Genomic DNA, 16,061 nt, shown 5'->3' with positions numbered 1-16,061 from the left:
TACAGACACAGAGAACAGACTTCTGGTTGCCAAGGGGGAGGAGGGTTGGGGAGGGAAGGATTGGGAGTTTGGGATTAGCAGATGCAAACTATTATATATAGAATGGATAAACAATAAGGTCCTACTGTATAGCACAGGGAACTCTACTCAATATCCTGTGATAAACCATAATGGAAAAGAATATGAAAAATAATATATATATATGTATAACTGACTCACTTTGCTGTACAGCAGAAATTAACACAACATTATAAATCAACCATATGGCAATAAGATTTTTTAAAAAAACAAGGATAGTTACAGTAGAAACCTAAGACTAATCTTTACAAAAAAAAAAAAGAAAAAATCTGAAATAGAGCTCTTAGAGAATGTACCAAAACATCTCAGTTCAAGATGCCACAGCAATCTTATTCCTAAAAACACCCACACATTTTTAGTATCTGTATTACCTATAATCCTATACCTCGTTACCTCTCTTTTCCCAAGAAGCGTGAGGACAGAAGATAGGAAACTAGATTTGATGAAGCTTCCACCATTCGCCATGCTGCAAGCTTTACATCCACTAGTAAATGGAGAATCTCTGTTGAGTTGATGGAACGTGCAGGATGGAATTTGAACACAGGTATGTCTTACTGCACTAAACTATGCTGCCTCGCTTCCCTCTAAAGACCTGAAACTCACTAAATTATTCCTCGGAAGACACCGGGCGTCATTCTTGTATCTATTACTTGAATAAGCCACACAAGAGTTCACGATAAACAAAATAAGAGGAAACAACAAACAATTAGAGCTGCCACTCCTCTGTTAGTAAAACACAAATGGAAAAATGCTGTGACTATGATGAAAAAATATATTATGCAGGAAGCATGTGCTACCCACGATGGCATGAATAATTTATCTCAGGAAGATCTTTGAGTGTCCAAATCAACTTATTTACTCTATATCTTAGCATCCAAAATGTATTTGCAAGGTTAGCTCTAAACTGATGAATACTAAGAGAAATAAAAAAAACATAGTTTCTCCTTTTAGCCTCAGTTTTCTAATCATTTAAAGGCCATTCAAACTATGAAAAATGTGCCTTACACTTCATATGCATTTCATTTTCCCTTAAATGTAATCTTATTGCTGAAGTCCTTGAATATCTAAGGTACAAAACCTAAAAATAAAATAAAAACTGTTCCAATTTGCTTGCAGCCTGAAGGAACAGCAATGAGGAGGAGAAAAGCAAACTTGAACGTGCATATCCCGATAGCGCCATCTCATGGCAACTGTGCAGAGACAATGGTTCAATAAAGATGGCCGAGTAACAGGGGCTGGAGGGGAGGACGCCCACTGTCAGGACCGACTCAACTGACCAGGACGGAGACTCCAACCAGTTACCTAATGCAAGTTAACTAACACTGCTGGAGAAATCACAGAAGCATTTGCTTTTTCTCAGCCATTTGCCTAATTTCTGATGGCAATATGGTGCACTGCATTCCATCCCTCATAATCTGTCAATATACAAAATACTGACCTGAGCACTTCACTGAACTCTCACCACAGCCTTGTGAATTAGTTATTCACATTATCCCCTACTTTAGAGATGAGGAAACTGAGGCATGGAGAGGTAAGTGACAAGCCCAAGGTCACAGAGGTAGTAAGTTGTTCGCAATCGATCTCAGTGACCCTCCTCTGAAAGGAGAGAGACTTATAATGTCACCCAATACCAACGCAAGTAATTTTGCATAGCCCTGAAAATGTAGATCCCTTCTAACCCTGTGTAGGGTCTCTCAGCAGCTTGTGCAAGGCAATTTACATCTCATTTCACTTAATCCTCACATAATACTATGAGCAATTATTCTTATTTTTCAGATGTAGAAGAAACTGGTCATTGAGGATGTTAAATAATTATCCCAAGGTCACCTCAGCTAGAAAACATCAAAGCTGGATTAAAAATGGCCTGAGCCCACAGCCCTGATCTGCTTAGAGCATCACACGTGGTGACCCTGGCTGGTCCCCCAGCCTGGGAGCCTCAGGGTCTCACCTACAAAATAAGGAGGGCCATCATCCCATAGCCCTTAGGGGGTATGGATGCAATCAAATAATGGAGGGAAAGTTCTCAGGTGAGTGCCTGCCAGAGAGAGAGAGAGCACTCACTGAAGTTTTACTGCTCCTATTGTCAGGATTCTCTCAAAATTCAGAAAAACCCTGACTCTAGCAATATTTCAGGGAAGGTTTGAATGTTACCCTGCCCTGCGCCAAAGGACTGAGGGATGATTTTTTTCAACCTCCCAATCTTGTGACTTCGTGCCATATTTTTGAAGAGCTAAAAGCACTCTGTAGCAAGAACCCCATTAAGGATTCACAATGACCCTGTGAAGGAGAAAGCAGGTATTATCATCTCTATGTTATGAGAGGGTACCCTCTGGCCTTGCAATGACAAGACGTTTAGTAACTTCCTCAAACCTTTTAACTGCCAGCCTCTTCTTCCATGTACCTCACTGCGGAATCCTAAACTACATCAAATACAAGCATGGGAGGCCTGCAAGCATACCATAAAATATACAATGAGTTTGGGTTTACGGTATTAATAATTGCCATAGATTTGTATCACATAACAAAGCCACAGAAAATTGTGCAAGAAGTCCACACAAATATTTTACCTATCTCTGAACAAACTTTTGCCACAGGACATACTGATAGAAAGAGGGCCTGAAACCAGTCTGCCAAACCTTCTAAACCAACTTGGTAGCTGTGGCGGACATCACTATATTCTGTCTTCTAGAACTGCAATTTTTTTTTTTTAAACATCTTCACTGGAGTATAATTGCTTTACAATGCTGTGTTAGTTTCTGCTGTATAAAAAAGTGAATCAGCTATATGCATACATATATCCCCATATCCCCTCCCTCTTGCGTCTCCCTCCCACCCTCCCTATCCCACCCCTCTAGGTGGTCACAAAGCACCGAGCTGATCTCCCTGTGCTATACAGCTGCTTCCCACTAGCTACCTATTTTACATTTGGTAGTGTATATATGTCCATGCCACTCTCTCACTTCATCCCAGCTTACCCTTCCCCCTCCCATGTCCTCAAGTCCATTCTCTAGGTCTGTGTCTTTATTCCTGTCCTGCCCCTAGGTTCATCTTTTTTTTTTTTTTTTTAGATTCCATATATATGTGTTAGCATACGGTATTTGTTTTCCTCTTTCTGACTTACTTCACTCTGTATGACAGACTCTAGGTCCATCCACCTCACTACAAATAACTCAATTTCATTTCTTTTTATGGCTGAGTAATATTCCATTGTATATATGTGCCACATCTTCTTTATCCACTCATCTGTCGATGGGCACTTAGGTTGCTTCCATGTCCTGGCTATTGTCAATAGAGCTGCAATGAACATTGTGGTACCTGACTCTTTTTGAATTATGGTTTTCTCAGGGTATATGCCCAGTAGTGGGATTGCTGGGTTGTATGGTAGTTCTATTTTTAGTTTTCTAAGGAACCTCCATACTATGTTGTCCATAGTGGCTGTATCAATTTACATTCCCACCAACAGTGCAAGAGGGTTTCCTTTTCTCTACACCCTCTCCAGCATTTACTGTTTGTAGATTTTTTGATGATGGTCATTCTGACCAGTGTGAGGTGACACCGCATTGTAGTTTTGATTTGCATTTCTCTAATGATTAGTGATGTTGAGCATCCTTTCATGTGTTTGTTGGCAATCTGTATATCTTCTTTGGAGAAATGTCTATTTAGGTCTTCTGCCCATTTGTCGATTGGGTTGTTTTTTTGATATTGAGCTGCATGGGCTGCTTGTATATTTTGGAGATTAATCCTTTGTCAGTTGCTTCATCTGTAAATATTTTCTCCCATTCTGAGGGTTGTCTTTTCATCTTGTTCATGGTTTCCTTTGCTGTGCAAAAGCTTTTAAGTTTCATTAGGTCCCATTTGTGTATTTTTGTTTTTATTTCCATTTGTCTAGGAGGTGGGTCTAAAAGGATCTTGCTGTGATTTATGTCATAGAGTGTTCTGCCTATGTTTTCCTCTAAGACTTTTATAGTGTCTGGCCTTACATTTAGCTCTTTAATCCATTTTGAGTTTATTTTTGTGTATGGTGTTAGGGAGTGTTCTAATTTCATTCTTTTACATGCAGCTTTCCATTTTTCCCAGCACCACTTATTGAAGAGGCTGTCTTTTTTCCATTATATATTCTTGCCTCCTTTATTAAAGATAAGGTGACCATATGTGTGTGGGTTTATCTCTGGGCTTTCTATCCTGTTCCATTGATCTATATTTCTGTTTTTGTACCAGTACTATACTGTCTGGATTACTCTAGTTTGGTAGTATAGTCTGAGGTCAGGGAGCCTGATTCCTCCAGCTCCGTTTCTCTTTCTTAAGATTGCTTTGGCTACTCAGAGTCTTTTGTGTTTCCATACAAATTGTGAAATTTTTTGTTCTAGTTCTGTGAAAAATGCCATTGGTAGTTTGATAGGGATTGCATTGAATGTGTATATTGCTTTGGGTAGTGTAGTCATTTTCACAATGTTGATTCTTCCAATCCAAGAACATGGTATCTCTCCATCTGTTTTTATTACCTTTAATTTCTTTCATCAGTGTCTTATAGTTTTCTGCATACAGGTCTTTTGTCTCCTTAGGTAGGTTTATTCCTGGGTATTTTATTCTTTTTGTTGCAGTGGTAAATGGGACTGGTTCCTTAATTTCTCTTTCAAATTTTTCATCATTAATGCATAGGAATGCAAGAGATTTCTGTGCATTAATTTTGTATCCTGCTACTTTACCAAATTCATTGATTAGTTCTAGTAGAGTAGAGTTCTTAGCTCTTCCTGGTAGTGTCTTTAGGATTCTCTATGTATAGTATCATGTCATCTGCAAACAGTGACAGTTTTACTTCTTCTTTTCCGATTGGGATTCCTTTTATTTCTTTTCTTCTCTGATTGCTGTGGCTAAAACTTCCCTTGATCATTATGTGGTATCCTTCTTTGTCTCTTGTAAAAGTCTTTATTTTAAAGTCTATTTTGTCTGATATGAGAATTGCTGCTCCAGCTTTTTTTTTTAATAGATTCATTTTTTAAAATTTTCATTTATTTTTGGCTGCGTTGAGTCTTTCTTGCTGTACGCAGGCTTTCTCTAGTTGCAGCAAGCGGGGGCTACTCTTCATTGCAGTGCATGAGCTTCTCATTGCGGTGGCTTCTCTTGTTGCGGAGCACAGGCTCTAGGCGCGCCGGCTTCAGCAGTTGTGGCACGAGGGCTCAGCAGTTGTGGCTCGCGGGCTCTAGAGCGCAAGCTCAGTAGTTGTGGTGCACAGGCTTAGTTGCTACGTGGCATGTGGGATCTTCCCAGACCAGGGCTCAAACCCATGTCCCCTGCATTGGCAGGCAGATTCCCAAACACTGTGCCACCAGGGAAGCCCCTCCAGCTTTCTTTTGATTTCCATTTGCATGGAATATCTTTTTCCATCCTCTCACTTTCAGTCTGTATGTGTCCCTAGGTCTGAAGTGGATCTCTTGTAGACAGCATATCTACAGGTCTTGTTTATGTATCCATTCAGCCAGTCTGTGTCTTTTGGTTGGAGCATTTAATCCATTTACATTTAAGGTAATTATCGATATGTATGTTCCTATTACCATTTTCTTAATTGTTTTGGGTTTGTTTTTGTAGGTCTTTTCCTTCTCTTGTGTTTCCTGCCTAGAGAAGTTCCTTTAGCATTTGTTGTAAAGCTGGTTGGGTGGTGCTGAATTCTCTTAACTTTTGCTTGTCTGTAAAGGTTTTAATTTCTCCACTGAATCTGAATGAGATCCTTGCTGGGTAGAGTAATCTTGGTTGTAGGTTTTTCCCTTTCATCACTTTAAATATGTCCTGCCACTCCCTTCTGGCTTGCAGAGTTTCTGCTGAAAGATCAGCTGTTAACCTTATGGGGATTCCCTTGTATGTTATTTGTTGTTTTTCCCTTGCTGCTTTTAATATTTTTTCTTTGTATTTAATTTTTGATAGTTTGATTAATATGTGTTTTGGCGTTTCTCCTTGGATTTATCCTGTATGGGACTCTCTGTGCTTCCTGGACTTGATTGACTATTTCCTTTCCCATGTTAGGGAAGTTTTAAACTATAATGTCTTCAAATATTTTCTCAGACCTTTCTTTTTCTCTTCTTCTTCGGGACTCCTATAATTCAAATGTTGGTGCGTTTAATATTATCCCAGAGGTCTCTGAGACTATCCTCAATTCTTTTCATTCTTTTTTCTTTATTCTGCTCTGTGGTAGTTATTTCCACTCTTTTATCTTCCAGGTCACTTATCTGTTCTTCTGCCTCAGTTATTCTGCTATTGATTCCTTCTAGAGAATTTTTAATTTCATTTTTTGTGTTGTTCATCATTGTCTGTTTGCTCTTTAGTTCTTCTAGGTCCTTGTTAAATGTTTCTTGTATTTTCTCCATTCTATTTCCAAGATTTTGGATCACCTTTACTATCATTACTCTGAATTCTTTTTCTGGTAGATTGCCTATTTCCTCCTCATTTGTTTGGTCTGTGGGTTTTTACCCTGCTCCTTCGTCTGCTGCATATTTCTCTGCCTCTCATTTTGCTTCACTTATTGTGTTTGGGGGTCTCCTTTTCACAGCCTGCAGGTTCATAGTTCCCATTGTTTTTGGTGTCTGCCCCCAGTGAGTAAGGTTGGTTCAGTGGCTTCCTGGTGGAGGGGACTGGTGCCTGTGTTCTGGTGGATGAGGCTGGATCTTGTCTTTCTGGTGGGCAGGACCATGTCCAGTTGTGTTTTGGTGTGTCTGTGAACTTATTATGATTTTAGGCAGCCTCTCTGCGAACGGGTGGGGTTGTATTCCTGTCTTGCTAGTTGTTTGGCATGGGGTGTCCAGCACTGTAGCTTGCTGGTCATTGAGTGGAGCTGGGTCTTAGCGTTGAGACGGAGATCTCTGGGAGAGCTCTTGCCGATTGATATTTCCTGGGGCTGTGAGGTCTCTGGTGGTCCAGTGTCCCGAACTTGGCTCTCCCACCTCAGAGGCTCAGGCCTGACACCTAGCTGGAGCACCCAGACCCTGTCAGCCACACAGTATAGGAGCATCCATAGACCTCAACCCTCATGCTGATCTTTCCACTTGGATTCCACTCCAGGGGCACAAAGCAAACAAACTGGGCTCTCACAGAGTGCAGTAACTTGTGGTGCATCACACTGTCAGCATTCATGTTTCCTGCAAAGGTTCATCTCGGTAATGGCACCACCATGTGAAGATTCCTTCAAGATACTCAGTCTTGGTCAGACAGGCTGGGACCTGGGACCTTTCGCTGCAGTGTTTGCATGTGGACCTAGAACTACAGTTTTTAAAGAATGTCCACTGGCTATTTTAAGAAAAAAAAATCATATTTGCAAATTTCCTTGTAGCACAGTGGCCACATGACACAGTTCTGGCCAATGATTTGCAGATACAAGTGTCAAGAAGAGGATGGGATTTTTCTCCAATAAAAATATAAAACCCCCCAAAAGTATGAAAGTATGGTTCTTTGCCATTGGCCCCTTTTCCCATGATCCCTGCCTGGAACACAGATATTAATGCCTGGAGGTGTCAGAGCCATCTGAAGGCCATGGGATGAATGCCACCCACTAAGAATGATGGAGCGGGAGGCAGACGAAGTCTGAGACTCAGACGCCATCATGGAGCTACAGCAACTGTCCTAGATTGTCAACTTCTGGACTTTCTGACGTGTGAGAAAAATAAACTCTTTTGTTTTAAGGCACTTTTTTGTGTGTTTTCTGTTACACGAGCTGAAAGCAACTCCAACGCCTATGGTATCCACGTCCCTGGATGCAGAATGTCTATTTACAGACATACCTATTTGTGTGAGTGTGCCTGTCTCTATGACTTCTACAGACTGAAACACAACTTCTCACATGGTTCAAGCAACACAATGAACCTCTCTGGAAACCTGAACGAAGATGGCCCTGTTTCTAAGCAGGTGAGGTTGGTTTATTCCCCAAGTTGGCTTCTTTAGGTAATACGTGCATTATTCAAAGAAAAGCAGCCACATCTATTGTCATGTTTCATAAGTGTCATCACAGTGAAGAAAGGGGCACTTCATCTATGATGAACTACATGTAAGAGAGAAAGATAATAATTACTGTGGCAAGCTGCCTCAGAATCTCCAATAAGAACAAATCCACCCATAGAGACATAGTCTAAAATAAGAACATATTTCTGGCGCTACCTTCTATGCAGTTGCCAAGCCCTCCCTGGTTCAGAGGGTATTAGGACATGTTCTTGTAATTTTAGAACCAACTCATCATCATCTGACGGAAAAGCATCTAGATAGCTCATGGAATCATGTCCTCATGATTGAATCCCTGGTTGTTGCTCAAATCTTCCACGACTCCCTCCTTAATGACTTTTTTCACTTGGGACAGAGCAAACCAAATCTCATTTTTTTACTTCCCACTGGCCCCTTCTTCTCAGCCTCCTTTTCTAGTATTTCCTCTCATTTTGACCTCTAAATTGATATACCTCTTTGTCCTCAAACTCCTTTTCTTCTCTAACTTTGATCATTCCTCAAGGGATCTTATTTATTCCCCCCAGCTTTAAATACTGTGCTTAATGATTCTTGTTTCTCCATATCCACTCCCATACCTCCAGTCCTGACTTCTTTCCTGAACTTACACACTCAACTTACCACTGAATATCCCCACTTGGATGCCTGAGAGCAACTCACACAGAACACACATAACAGAGCTCATGATTCTCCTATGTCGTCCACAGCCCATTCTCCCCTCGGTGTCCCCATCTCCATTAAGGCATCACACTGCCCTAGACAAGAAGCCCAGGAGTCCTCCTAAAATCCTTTCTTTTTCTCACATCTGAAAACCAATCCATCAGCCAAACTAGGTGGCAACACCTTCCTAATCTATCCAGCATCAAGCCACTTCCCATCCTCTTCCTTAGTGCCAAGCTGCCATCATTTCTCACCTGAGCTACTGTACCTGTCTCCTACCTGGCTTTCCTGTCTTCACTCTTGGTTGCTTCTATGCATGCTCCAAAGAAAATCCAGGATAATCTTTAGGAAAGAAAAATATACTTCCCTCCTTAAAATGCTCTCATGGTTTCCATCATAGCATAAAATTTAAAGATTCTGCTGGTTGGACTTTTGCTTCCTCTCCTTCTGACCATTCTCCATTCATTCCTGTAGCCCATAACCCAGACACACTGGCCCCTTTCTTGTTCCTCAAGGATATACCTTCTCAAGGCCCTTGTGCTATTTTTCATTAGGTAACCACCATACAACTTGCTTTCTCAGTTCATTAAACTCAAAGGCCTTCCCAAACCAATCTGTTCAGCACAGTTGCAATCACTCTATCCCCTTGAGGTTTGTTTGTTGTTTGTTTCTTTGTAACACTTAGAAAAGATCAAAACTTGACAATCTAGTGTATGTCAGTTTATTTGTTTACTTTCCTCTCCTCTAGTATCATCTAAATAGTTTATCTTGTTCACTGTTATACACCCAGCACCTAGTATACTGCCTGGAAAACAGTAAATGTTCAATAGATATTTGCTAAACAAGTGAATGGATTATGGAGTCTACACGTGTAAATTTTTTCCTAGTTAAAATTTTCTTGATCTCGGACCACAATCCTGATGAAGAGGCTTTTCCATGCAATGAGAGACAGATGGATAGAAAAGCCCATATTTCCACATTGGTTTGAATTTCTGAATTATCTTCTCTGTGCTCAGTAAAGTTAATTTAGGTAACTTGTGAAACCCTAAAAATCATGTGGGCAATGGTAAATAGCTGAAAAATTCTTTCCACTTCACAAATAAATTACAGACATCCCACTGTACCACCCCCAAAAGTTATCAAGAATAGAAAAAGTTCTATACTGTCTAAACTTTTAAAATTCTCGTGAAGGGCTTTTTTTTTTTTTTTTACAGAGTAGGAAAAAATAAAAGTTAAATAGATTGATAGAAATAATATGAAAAAAAATCATAAGGGAGTCACTAAAGAAAAAATAAAATCTATGACATCTCCTGTTTGGAGAAGCTTAGGCTAACAAAAAGAAGATGCATTCAACTTGAAAGCATTACATTCTAGAAGAGTAATAAAATTAGTAGAATCACTTCTGTAGATAGTTTAGGAAATAAAACAGGCATCTAACGGTATTAGCCTATAGTGGTCCGGCCTTCTTGAAGATGCAGGGAAGAATTTGATAACCTCTTTTTACCACATTTTACAAACAGATAAATAAGTGTGTGTGTGTGTATATGTTTTATATGTATGAGTGCAGACAGAGAGTAATTTTATGTGGGCTTATATTTAACAGTTACTCTAAAGAGTTTTATAAGAATTCAGGAGAATTTGAATGTGTGAACAAGATAAAATTCTCTTTTCAAATGCTATTGACCTTTGAAATTAAAAAAATACTTAATTACTCATTAATATTTTCTGCAGTATAAGATCCTAAATATTTAATGTCAGGAGAGTTTCCAGTTAAACTATAAATATAGCTTTGTGTTCTCTTGATTAATTATGCATCTACTGTTGCAAAGGAACTTTCTGAAATATGTATCCACAGTTGACATAAAAATAATAACATGTTTATACGCCTATAAAATTTTCCAGCAGTTTCTTCTATTATCTTTTATAAGCGTTCATTTATTATGGTTGGGCACTGACCATTAACAAGTTGTTCATCACATTCAGGAGATTTGACAGAATTTATTTTTCATCCTGTCTCATCTCATTCTTCTCAAAAGAATGGAGTGATATCTGAAAGAGAACATTCCAAACGAAGTTGAAAAGCAAATGGTGTTTTTAGATTCTTCATTTACTGCATAAACTAAAAGGAAAGTTGCAAGAACATGCTTGACCAATGGAAAACAGACTATATTCTTTCTACCAGCATCTCCAAAGGTTTTCTATTGTTTCTAGACATTTCAAACAGATCAACAAAGCCTGAAGGCACTTGTTTTGAAATATATTTCATTTACCACTATCACACATTAAAAAAATGCAGTACATACATTTAATCAATATTATCTACCCCCAATTTCACAGAAACAGGCAGAAATTGATGATACTAAGTAAAAAGTACTTCACGAACTATATTACACTATTAATGTGTGTGTACGTACACACACACACACACGCACACACACTTTTAAAATAGTAAAATGATCAAAACGCAAAACCAAAATTTTCAAAGAGTGATTTCTCTCAGAGAAAAAAGAAAAGTTCACTGGATAACCTGGCAATTTGCCACTGGAAATTTTACATTTAGAAATTTAATTACAAACTTAGATAAGTGGATTATAATGAAAGATATCTCTAGTAAGGGAGCCCAGACAGAAGCATCATGAATGCATTAAAGAAAACACCAGAGAGAGAACTTTCCATCAGCAGAAAGACTTTAATTAAACAGCAATAGGATGGATTTCTTCTGTGAAATGATATTTCTGTTACCCGCAGTTCATTAAAACTATTTACTATATAATATATTTTTTGAAACCAACTCTAGAAGGTATGTTTAAACCATTCACTCTCAGTTATGAGGGCAGAAAACTGGGTATGGAGAAGCAAAAAGATCCATTGGTAAAATGTCAGAATGAAAAACCGTCTCTTTGCATGTTGTCCTTGGTCAATTGAGCCTGAAGTGGTTCCACACTGCTTGGGGACCCATGGGCTTCAAGAGAAGGCAAATGAGCCAGCAGTGACCACCAAAGCATCCAATGAATGTTAGCAGTGGTTCAATAGGGACAACCAAGAGGATGGCTCAGATCAGTGTTAATAACATCACTTGTCCACACTTTTATTTTTGGCATGAATTCAAGTATTTACTTGGGGTACTAGGTTGTTAAAGACTGCATTTTCGAAAGCCTCAACAATATTCCTGTGGCTTCTGCAGTGTCCAACCAAAAGTTTTTTCCTCGAGGTCAGGGGTCATATTTTCTTCATTTTGTATTCCTACCTTGTAGCCCAATACCTAGACCCAGTAGGTATATAGCAAATGTTGAATAAATGAAGGGATGAATGAAGTGAATAAGTACAACAGGATACATTCTACTCTAATAAAATTATAATGAACAAAAAAAATTGGGCTCAGAAAGCCAGTAACCTCAAACACAGACAAAAAAATTATTCTAATTATGCTTCCCCCCAACCATTGCAAAATTCTATTCTTCCAGACTTTATTAGATAACTAATGTTTACTCTTCACCCTATCAACATTACACCTTTTCTAACACACACTTTCCAGACTGCTGCCAATTCCACAGTTGGAATGAGGTACAATGGTGGAGGATCTCTATGGTCCCAAGGAGGGAAACTTTTCTGAGTGTAATAGTACATGGAAAATGAAATGCCAAGTACATATTTTAATAAAACAAGTAAACATTAATTGAAGAATAGGTAAAGTTCTTAAAATGATTCATATCTCTCGGACTAGCAGTCTTGTTCAACTGTCAGATGCCTTATAATTTCTAGAAATAATGACTCACTTTTCCAGAGTTAAGAATGAATTTCAGGAAGCCTTCAAAGGACCTGGATCTTTAATATAATATGTTTTAGCACAGTATTTTTTATTAAAATTCAAAATATAACTTCCGACACTTCTGCTATATTTTCTATATCAGAGCATCAGATATTAACAGCAACACAGACATGACCTCTTGTCAGTTAGGGGAGGAGGAATACTGCTTAGAAATCTGAAGGTCAGGAAGAGATGTCTGTGGGAACAAAAGCTACAGTCTGAGAGAGAGAAACCTCTTAAAATCATTCAAACGAAAACGATACAATCTAAATGCATTAATTCAAACACAAGGTGAGCTTATGAAAAACTAGGTAAATGACAAGAATGAAACTAAAACAGGCATTCTCACAAATGTCTAAAAAAGAAATCTCATTCTGCCCTGTTGGCTACATCACTGGAAAAGTGACAATCACACACACTCCACAGGTATTTATAATATTTTGGGGGAAGCAGAGGTAAAGTTCATCATCCAAGCTGATCAAATCATACTCAGGTAGAATTGTATATTAATGAGACAAGAAGTAACATGTCACCTGTGGGTCATTTGTATCACTTTGTTCTGTGGCCACAGGTGTACTTTAACCCACCACCTGCTTTAGAACTTCCCACTGTCACAGGGTGTGGGTGCTGACTAAGCCTAGACAATGGGAGATGATTCACTCCAACAAATCTTTGCCATTGTTTTAAAAAAGTAGACTGATATTTACATAGGATCGATAGTCTTACAAGAAGAACACTGCTTCAAACTGTTGATGTCAGCTTCCAGTGATGATATCAATTCTTAACTGATGATGTCATAGTCCCTTGACAATTTCCAATACATGCCACTGGTTTTCTATACACCTGCTCCTCCTCTTCCTCTAGAGAAACTTTTCTTGCATATTCTAGCTCACAAACACAAGAGGAAATGGATGTTGAAGTCAATGCTGAAACATGTAAAAGAATATTGATAGCACTGACACAAACAATTAAAGGGTCAGCGAATTAAAAGGATGCTAGAAGAGATTTCTATAACTCAAAGTTTCTCAAATATTCTTAGCAGTAATTCGATATTTTCAGTGACAGGGAATTAATTCAATGCTCTACAAAGCAACCCATTCCATTTTGGGATAGCGCCAATTACTAGGACATGTGTCTCAACCCAGAATAGTTGTTCTCCTTTCTTTATCTAAAGCTTTTGATCTTAACTCTTCCCTTTGCAGTTATAGCTAAAGGATATCTCCTCTGTCTTCAACAAGACAAAACTTCAGTTTTCCTCTTTTCTAGGCTAAATATGTCCAGCTCTTTCAACTATTCCCCATTATTCTTGGTTTCCACATCCTTCACCTATATGACCCCTCTCTCCAGACATTCCTCCAAAAGGTGAAGGTCAGTTCTCTGGAGAAGGACAGGGCTGTGAGCCATCAGTGCTCAGAATCACAGTAGCTGGCCAGGTAAAGGGGATTTGGATGGGGCAACAACTGGCCCAGAAACAATCCTAAGTACAGGGAGGAAAAAAACAAAAAACAAACTTGTGCACAGAAGTATGCATATCAGGGATTATTATTATTTTATTTATTTATTTATTTATTTATTTATTTATTTATTTATTTATTTATGGCTGTGTTGGGTCTTCGTTTCTGTGCGAGGGCTTTCTCTAGTTGTGGCAAGTGGGGGCCACTCTTCATCGCGGTGCGCGGGCCTCTCACTATCGCGGCCTCTCTTGTTGCGGAGCACAGGCTCCAGACGCGCAGGCTCAGTAGTTGTGGCTCACGGGCCTAGTCGCTCCGCGGCATGTGGGATCTTCCCAGACCAGGGCTCGAACCCGTGTCCCCTGCATTGGCAGGCAGACTCTCAACCACTGCGCCACCAGGGAAGCCCAGGGATTATTATTAACATTAATTAGAAACATGGTTAATGTTAATTAGAAACACAGTAACCTAAATGTCTACTCTAAAGAAATGATTAACTTTGCTATATCTATTCAAAGGAGTACTGTGTAGCCATATCACACCGTTACAAAGAGAACAAAAATATGGAAAATGTGCATTGTTAAGTTTTTTTAAACTTCAATATTTATTATATTTGACTAAAATGATGAGGGAAAAATTTATGCATGACATTTTTTTCTGGAAAAAAAAGTATACGAAAAATGTTAGTTGTATTTAAGTGGCAGGAATAGGAAAGATTTTATTCTTCTTTGTCTCCTTACTCAAGCTTAAAAAAAATTTAATTAGGATATGCAATTCAGACTACCTTCATTTTACAGGTTTTTGAAAGAAAACCTGGAGAATACTCTGTGCGTACCCAGCACCAAATGCGGCACAACTTGGAGCGTATATTGAGTGCTTAATAAGCATCTGGTGCCTGTTGGAAGAAGCCAAGTCAGTCAGGCCATTTTACTGCACTGTGTGGATTTTGGCAATTTGTCAGCGAAACTATGTTTTCCCAGGAAGAAAAATAATCTGCTACAAAAGAAACGTTAATGACTATTTTTAAAACAGTGTTGTCTCCCGGCGTAGCCATTCTTCTCCAAGTAGCAAAGAGTGGGTGAGCTTCTCCCCTCCTCTGTGCTCCACAAAGAACATCTAAACACAGAGTTACCATCAACTTTTTAATGGAAATGCCTGGAGCAAGACAGGAAGCAGACCCTTGGGTTTTATGGTCCCACGAAAATAATCAAGCCTTGTTGCAGGATAACTTTTATACCCTTTATCATGAAAATTAAAATAAATGTAAACAATTTGCCTCTTTCATGAAGGTAATCTCAGTTTGATTTATTTGTGTCGAAGCTGATCCCGGGCTCGATAATGAAAGCTTAAAATCAAACAGAGATCAAAATGTCTACCTCTTCTGCTTTCCTTTCCCATTCTTCAGAGTTGCAGCCGGCCATGGGACCCCCTTCCTAGTCCCCTAAGCCAACCCAAATCCATTGTAATATCCTCTTCTCCCAACATTCTCTGCTCCAGTTGGCTGGCCATTCAGAGAACTGAGGCCAAATTCTACCAGTGTTAGTCACTTCCCCCAGCCAGCTACCAGCTGATTTCATTTAATATTATATGAATTCTAGCACAAAAGCATCTGGGTCCCTTGAACACTGTTAAAGTCTGACACACACATAACTCTGTGATGTTATGTCTCAGCAACACAGTGAACAGAATCCCATGATTCTGCTCCTACTTTAACATGATATTTCATAGCAAATATTGCCATCATAAAATATTTAATAAATACCAGAATGCAGAGATAAAGGAGAGTGCTGGGCTCAGGTGAAACCAAGAAGGGGTGTATATGGCCCTTCCTTCTAGGATGTTCACCAAGGAATTGCAATTACTGGACATATAATAACTAAAAATTTAATTAACTAAACAAAGTAGCTTACGGAAGTAGCAATTTCCCATTACAGACCCTGAGCATTCTAAGTGTTCCTAGAATGACTTCAAGGAGGAGAATTTGACAGATATGTAGATATTAAACAAGGTTGAAACATGTGACAATACATGGAATTTCAAGCAAGGGAATGGCATGAAGTCAAGTACTGGTATTGGGGATAAAGCTT

This window comes from Balaenoptera ricei, chromosome 7, assembly GCF_028023285.1.
Source record: "Balaenoptera ricei isolate mBalRic1 chromosome 7, mBalRic1.hap2, whole genome shotgun sequence".
NCBI lineage: Eukaryota > Metazoa > Chordata > Mammalia > Artiodactyla > Balaenopteridae > Balaenoptera > Balaenoptera ricei.
This window is presented reverse-complemented; position numbering follows the sequence as displayed.